Here is a 7,204-nt window from a genome sequence, read left to right on the forward strand (position 1 = left end):
CGTGCGCTCCTCCCCTGATACATATTGCCTTCAGTAAATTGTATCCTTTCCTTTTGTCAGCCATGCTTTACTTTCGAGCTTGTGTTAATTACTCCTGAAGCTTGTGTTATATGTTCCTAAGGTGCCCTGATGGGTTGAATATATGCCTTCCCTAAACTGTATGGACTCGAAAGTTTTTCACGAGTCATACTCTTCTAGTGTTATGCCAATTAAATTTTCAACACTATAACTTCTTTGAAAGCGAGAGGTGAATGGAAGGTTATGCATTGAAGAAGTGGGAGTCGACCTTGAACTTAGTGTTCATGCCCATGGACCCGATGTGGAACTTATCATCGAAGCTTCTTGCAAAAATTTTAATCAGTTGGATAATTCTTCCGGTGTCTTTGAATTGGATCCCTTGCAACTATGTTTTCGACCATATTGATATTCCTTGATTCCTTTTCTCAGACAAGTTAAAGTACTTGTCTTTTGCAGATTAATACACTTGTCAACCCTCTATTTTGCTCTACCTCCGAGTATTACCCTCTGGTATCTCGATAATATCACTGAACCATATTGCTTATTATGAGCCTTCATCGAGTAATATCCCTCACCGATTCCAATGTTTCCTAGTTCTGAGTTGTTAGTCACTCGAGGACACCGATAACTAAATCGGGTTTGCACCACGATTAAACAACTCTTAGTAATCTCCTTTACTCATGAGTTTTTCCTCGAGCATGTCAATCCTAGCCTGATCAGTTATCATCTTGTGCTAAATTTAGACTGTGCCACCTAGTCCTTATTCCTAGAGCACAACTTTCGACGATGAGCTAAGCTTACGTCGATCTTCCTCGTCTTATCATTCACCTCAAACAGCAAGCTTGGTTTCGAGTTGATGTCGTACCCATGGTTCCAAAAACCTTTCGCTTCATCATTCCTTTGACTTGATGTCATTGCCGATCGATTACATCTTCATGAGATCTCTCGACAAATGTGTCGTGATCATCAGCAGCATTCCGAGCTCTTCCAGGATATAAGTTGTATTCATGATGAGAGATGCCATCCTTCTCCCCTCGATGATTTTTATTAACATCGACATAATTCTTGCATTCACTCCGACACAAAACTTGTTCATGTTTTGTGTTGCACCTAGAGTTCCTTTCTATCCAACTTATATTAGGATTCTATCTTGGAGCATTACCATCTTTTATGTCAAAGATGTTGAGAGAATTGCTCCAGCTATTAATTCTTGCTATAGTGATACTTCTCACCATCACCATTCTTTCTTGGTCCCCGTGTCGATTCTAACCGGGACACCAATAAGTGAACGATATTGTTTGGATTCTGCCCTTCTAGCCACCCTATTGCTTTGAAGTTAACGGTCGATGGTTTCATTCTAAGTCTATTTCTTATTGAATCATCATTCAAACATTGATCGTGCTACCCAGTCTAGATTTCAGGGTGCACCCTTCTATCATTGTTAAATTGTGTATGTTTTCCTCGAGCATACATCATTATACCATTTTATCTGACAAATGTTATCCCCTTGTTCACATGACTGTGGAAATCCATCTTTTTGGAAATCTCGATGAATTGTCGCTGAGTTCATCAGCCACCTCCTCATCCTCTCCTTGGTTTAACGATGAACTCTTGTTTCGAAACTCGCTTCCATAGTTCATTTCCCGAGAGTCTTACAATGACATCTCGTCAAATTTGTGTTGCACCTTTTATTCTGAGGCATCCTGACTCTGAGGTATCCTGACACCAATCAGATCTGAATCTTGGTTAGATATGATGGTTGGAACATATTCCCAATAGTTATAACACTGGTCTTTTATATGACCCGGTAAGATGATGTCATGCCTAGCACACCTGGCCGTAGGACCTATTGATATAGTTCCCTTCTTAGCAAGGTTAGCGATTCTTCCATGAGGAAATCATAAGACTTATTCTATAAGTTGTTCCTGATGGATCCTTTGTGCGTCCAAATTCTAACCCTTACTTGATGGCCATGTCAATGCTATCTCGAAGCATGTCCGTGGTACTCCGATTTTTAACAAAATTATTTGAAGCCCAATGCTAAATGTTTCTTGCCCAATTACCCCAAACACCGTTGTATGGGTAATGTCATGATATTTATCTCCCCTTTCCTAAATGGTTTTTTATGTTATATCCTATCATGGATATCATGCTCTGCTTGTCCTTGGGAAGGATATACCCCTGAAATATGTGTTTAAACACATTTTTCCTTTCTATTGTTCTGTTTAATCTGATGCTCACATTTTCCTTTCCATTGGTTTGTTTGACCTTTCTGGTGTTCTATATGATCTAAGCAGTAATATTCTCCTGCTTATGTAAACTCCTCGGTGTACAATTCTGTCAGCAAGACCCTGTTACTATTGTTGTTGACATTCTGGTAACCACCGATGGACGAGAACTTTGCCTATGGGTCCGCCTTGTTCAACGAGCAGGAAAATGGTTCTCCTCGTCCCTCGCCCTTGGTACCGATATTGTTGCCGACATAACCGACAGACTATCCTCTGACATGCCTTGCTTACATGATCATGCAAGATGTCACCGCCCTTCCTACTTTTAACCCACATGGTGGGCCCATAACCCACAGTTCTACAAGATCAAAACCTGACTCTCCTGTACACCCTGTTTTCAAAGTTAATCCTCGCACTTGGCTTCGTATGCAATTCACGAGCCACATTCCTAGTGATCTATTCTGGTATCAGATGCAATACTTATTCATGTTGCCCTGAAACCCTTTCACCTTCTGACTAGGCATTGAACGATAGCCTGGCTGCTTGAAACTTCTTATTGTACCTTCAAACTTTACTCTCGATGTCTATTATTTGTTCAACTCGAGGGGTACTCATATGCTCATTCATGGGTTAATCCCATATTATTACCCTCATAGCATTCTGTCGTTGCCGATCTGCCTCGTTACCTATTCGTAAGTATGATGGAACCCCCGAAGGAAGAATGGCGACTCCATAATGGTGACTTGAAGTAGTGGGATGAAGACATCAATGTAATCGATCGATCCCTTCGAGAAGAGCAGCCAAGATCGAGAAGATCCGTTAGGATTTCGTAACCAGACTTTTCCCCCTTACTCCACCTCTTAAATCTCGGGACGAGATTTCTTGTAGTGGAGGAGATTTGTGACACCCCGATAATTAAGCTACAGTAACCACACGCTAATGGTGCCATGTCATCACAAAAATTTGCTAAACCTCACTTTGATTCTGACCCGATTCAAATTCAAGTTTAGATTAAAGTCAAAAAAATAAAGTTTTCAAGTGGCATAATAATACTGTTCGATGGGTTACAAGTATTCACTAACTAATTAATGTGTTAGGACCAACATTTAATGGATTTTTAAATTGCCTCTAGAAATAATTTAAAGTGGCCAAACATCACTTATTATGACCATTTAATTATAATCTAAATTTCAAACTTTTCCGTTTAACCTCGAACTTTTTGAGCAACACCAAAATATCGGAAAGTAATTATGGGAAAAATTTCAACATTTACTAAAACCATTTAGTACGAAAACTATAGGCTAAATAGTAGAGAAATAAATAAACAGTAAAAGAAAAGAAACGGAGGACCTAACCTACTAGGCCACTTGGCCCACCTAACTATAACTGGCCCAGCCCACCCCCTGTTTTCCCCTTCCTCCTGCTACTGCTACAGGAGGCAGAGGAGATCGTGGAGGCCATCCATGGCACCCCGGCCAGGTGCCGGCCATCCACGACCTTCCCCATAGTCTACAAGAACCTGGCGCCCTTTCCCCAAACCCTAATCCCCTCCCTGGCTGCCCCCAGATCCATTTCTCCTCTCCCTCACTCGTCCTCATCTCCGCAGCGATCGCAGTCGTAGCCGTTGCCACGGCTTTATCGTCCTCGCGGCCGTCGTCATCCCCGCGTTGAGCTGGGACGTCCAGGGGCTTCACCACCATCTCCTCCTTCATCTACGCTATTGGGTTGGACCGGGAAGGCCCTGTACGCCCGCCATCATCGTCGTCTCCGTCGCGTACATCTCCGGTCGTCGTCGTCGATTCCGACAGCTCCAGTCCACCCCCGGCCTCCTCGACCGCGCCCCCGAGCTCGCTGTGAGCTCCTCTCCCAGACCCCTCATTTGCCTGCTTCAATTTGTGGCCGTTGAGTCCGCAACCGCCTCCGACCGCCACTGCCGCACCTGCTCTGCTCCGCGCACTGCATGTGCCGCTGTCGCACGCCGCCGTGCCGCACTGCACATCGCCGTTGCTCGTGCTACCGTTGCTCTGCTGACGCTCGCTACCCCGGCTTCCGCTAGCCGTGTCGGCCGCGCCCCGCGCTCACCCATGCCTGCCTCGCCTTCCCCAGTCGAGCCTGCGCCACGCCAATGCCCACCGCTCTGCTTATACTGCTGCTAGTTACTTTAGTATGGCTAGCTTTATGAATATTACACTGAGTAACCCTCTAGGCAGCCCCTAAACTGCGGCTAAAAAATTGTTAACAGGAGTAAGAATAATATCTGTAGGTAATATACTTGTCAAAGCTTAAATGTTTCCATTGGACCAAATCAATTTGATGCATGGATTAATTCCCATAAAAATCACAAAATGCTATATTTTCTAAACAGAGAACAGAATTAATTCCTAGCACTGTGTGTGTGCGTGTGTTGTGTATGTATGTGTGTTGTGTGTACAGCGTGCGTGTGTGTGGTGTGCGTGTGTGTCTGGCTGGACTCTGTTTACTAATGGCCGGCCCTTGTTAATTAGGCTATGTTTAGCTTAAGATTAGTTTAGTGCTAACTAGCTCTTTTAGCAAATGACAAGTGGGTCCCATTTAAATAGATTAGACAAATATTTTGGAAATTATTAAATCAGTGTCATATGGGCCACCACCTCTCCTTTTGACTAGTCATATTGACTTGGTCAATTCGGATTTAAATTAGACACAAAATTCTAGAATATTAATAAAACTTTGAAAAATTATAGAAAATTAACCGTAACTCCGATGGAAAAACTTTGTACATGAAAGTTGCTCAGAACGACGAGACAAATCCGGATACGCGGCCCGTTCGTCCGCCACGCATCCCTAGCAGAGCGAATATGCATCTTTTTCTCTCTGGTTCATCTGTCCGAAAACGCGAAACACTAGGGATATTTTTTTGGATGTTTCCCCCTCATCGGTACCACTTCATACCGCGTTAGGGCACACCTAGCATCACGCTTTGTCATGTCATGCATCGTCATGCATTTGTTTGCATTATATTTATTGTTTCTTCCCCCTCTTCTCTCGCTAGACACCGAGGCCGACGCTGTTGCTACCCAGTACGACTACAGTGTTGACGGCCCCTCTCTCTTGCCAGAGCAACCAGGCAAGCCCCCCCTGATCACCAGATATCGCCTACTCTTTTCTCTACTGCTTGCATTAAAGTAGTGTAGCATGTTACTGCTTTCCGTTAATCCTATTCTGCTGCATAGCCTGTCTTTGCCACTACTATTGTTACCTTTACCTGCAATCCTAAATGCTTAGTATAGGATGCTAGTATTCCAACAGTGGCCCTACACTCTTGTTCGTCTGCCATGCTGTACTACTGGGCCGTGATCACTTCGGGAGGTGATCACGGGCATATGCTATATACTTGATACTGTTACATTACTTAAGTTACTGTTCGGGGATGGGGGCTAAAGGGGCAAGTGGCTCGATCCCGGTAGAGGTGGGCCTGGGTTCCCGACGGCCCCCGACTGTTGCTTTGTGGCGGAGCGACAGGGCAGGTTGAGGCCACCTAGGAGAGAGGTGGGCCTGGCCCTGGTCGGCGTTTGCGGATACTTAACACGCTTAACAAGATCTTGGTATTTGATCTGAGTCTGGCTACTGGCCTATATGCACTAACCATCTACGCGGGGATAGTTATGGGCACTCGACGTTGTGGTATCAGCCGAAGTCTTCGTGACGTCAGCGACTGAGCGGCGCGCGCCGGATTGGACTGGAACGCCTGCTAGGCTAGGTTTGCTTCTGGCCGCCCTCGCAACATGCAGGTGTGCAATGGGCGATGGGCCCAGACCCCTGCGCCATAGGATTTAGACCGGCGTGCTGACCTCTCTGTTGTGCCTAGGTAGGGCTGCGACGTGTTGATCTTCCGAGGCCGAGCATGACCCAGAAAAGTGTGTCCGGACAAAGGGGATCGAGCGTGTTGGGTTATGTGGTGCACCCCTGCAGGGAAGTTAATCTATTCGAATAGCCGTGATCTTCGATAACAGGACGATTTGGAGTTGTACCTTGACCTTATAACAACTAGAACCAGATACTTAATAAAACACACCTTTCCAAGTGCCAGATACAACCCGGTGGTCGCTCTCTAACAGGGCGACGAGGAGAGAACCGCCGGGTAGGATTATGCTACACGATGCTACTTGGTGAACTTACCATCTACTCTCCTCTACATGCTGTAAGATGGAGGTGGCCGGAAGCGTAGTCTTTGAAAGACTAGCTATCCCCCTCTTATTCCGGCATTCTGTAGTTCAATCCACATATGATACCCTTATTCTATTTGATACCAATGCATAGATATGTAGTGTAGCTCCTTGCTTGCGAGTATTTTGGATGAGTACTCATGGTTGCTTTGCTCCCTCTTTTTCCCCTTTCTATACCCGATTACTGCGACCAAACGATGGAGCCCAGGAGCCAGACGCCACTGTCGATGACGACTACTACTACTCGGGAGGTGCCTACTACTATGTGCAGCCCGCTGACGACGACCAGGAGTAGTTTAGGAGGATCCCAGGCAGGAGGCCTGCGCCTCTTTCGATCTGTATCCCAGTTTGTGCTAGCCTTCTTAAGGCAAACTTGTTTACTTATGTATGTACTCAGATATTGTTGCTTCCGCTGACTCGTCTATGATCGAGCTCTTGTATTCGAGCCCTCGAGGCCTCTGGCTTGTAATATGATACTTGTATGACTTATTTTATTTGTAGAGTTGTGTTGTGATGTCTTTCCGTGAGTCCCTGATCTTGATCGTACACGTTTGTGTGTATGATTAGTGTACGATTGAATCGGGGGCGTCACAACATGATATGTCTCGCACATCAGCTATAGGAGCATGGCAGTGCTACAGGGAGCTCGTGGTCGAGCTGGCGACCACCCTGCAGCAGACAAACACGGTGTCTATGTGCGTGGCCAGGCTGACGGTCTCCTAAAGAAGGTTCATGGAAATTGCAATGGTTGGT

General features: G+C 45.4%; 1 long non-coding RNA gene across 1 annotated transcript; it reads left to right on the forward strand.

The window, feature by feature from the left end:
• Nucleotides 1–3,616: 3,616 nt before the first annotated feature.
• On the forward strand, nucleotides 3,617–6,945 carry LOC147975652 (uncharacterized). The gene is made up of 2 exons (XR_015601001.1): nucleotides 3,617–4,099; nucleotides 5,278–6,945. It is a non-coding gene; the product is annotated as an uncharacterized LOC147975652 (long non-coding RNA).
• Nucleotides 6,946–7,204: the final 259 nt, after the last annotated feature.

This window comes from Triticum urartu, chromosome 4A (genome assembly GCF_056163025.1).
Source record: "Triticum urartu cultivar PI428250 chromosome 4A, HENAU_Tu73, whole genome shotgun sequence".
NCBI lineage: Eukaryota > Viridiplantae > Streptophyta > Magnoliopsida > Poales > Poaceae > Triticum > Triticum urartu.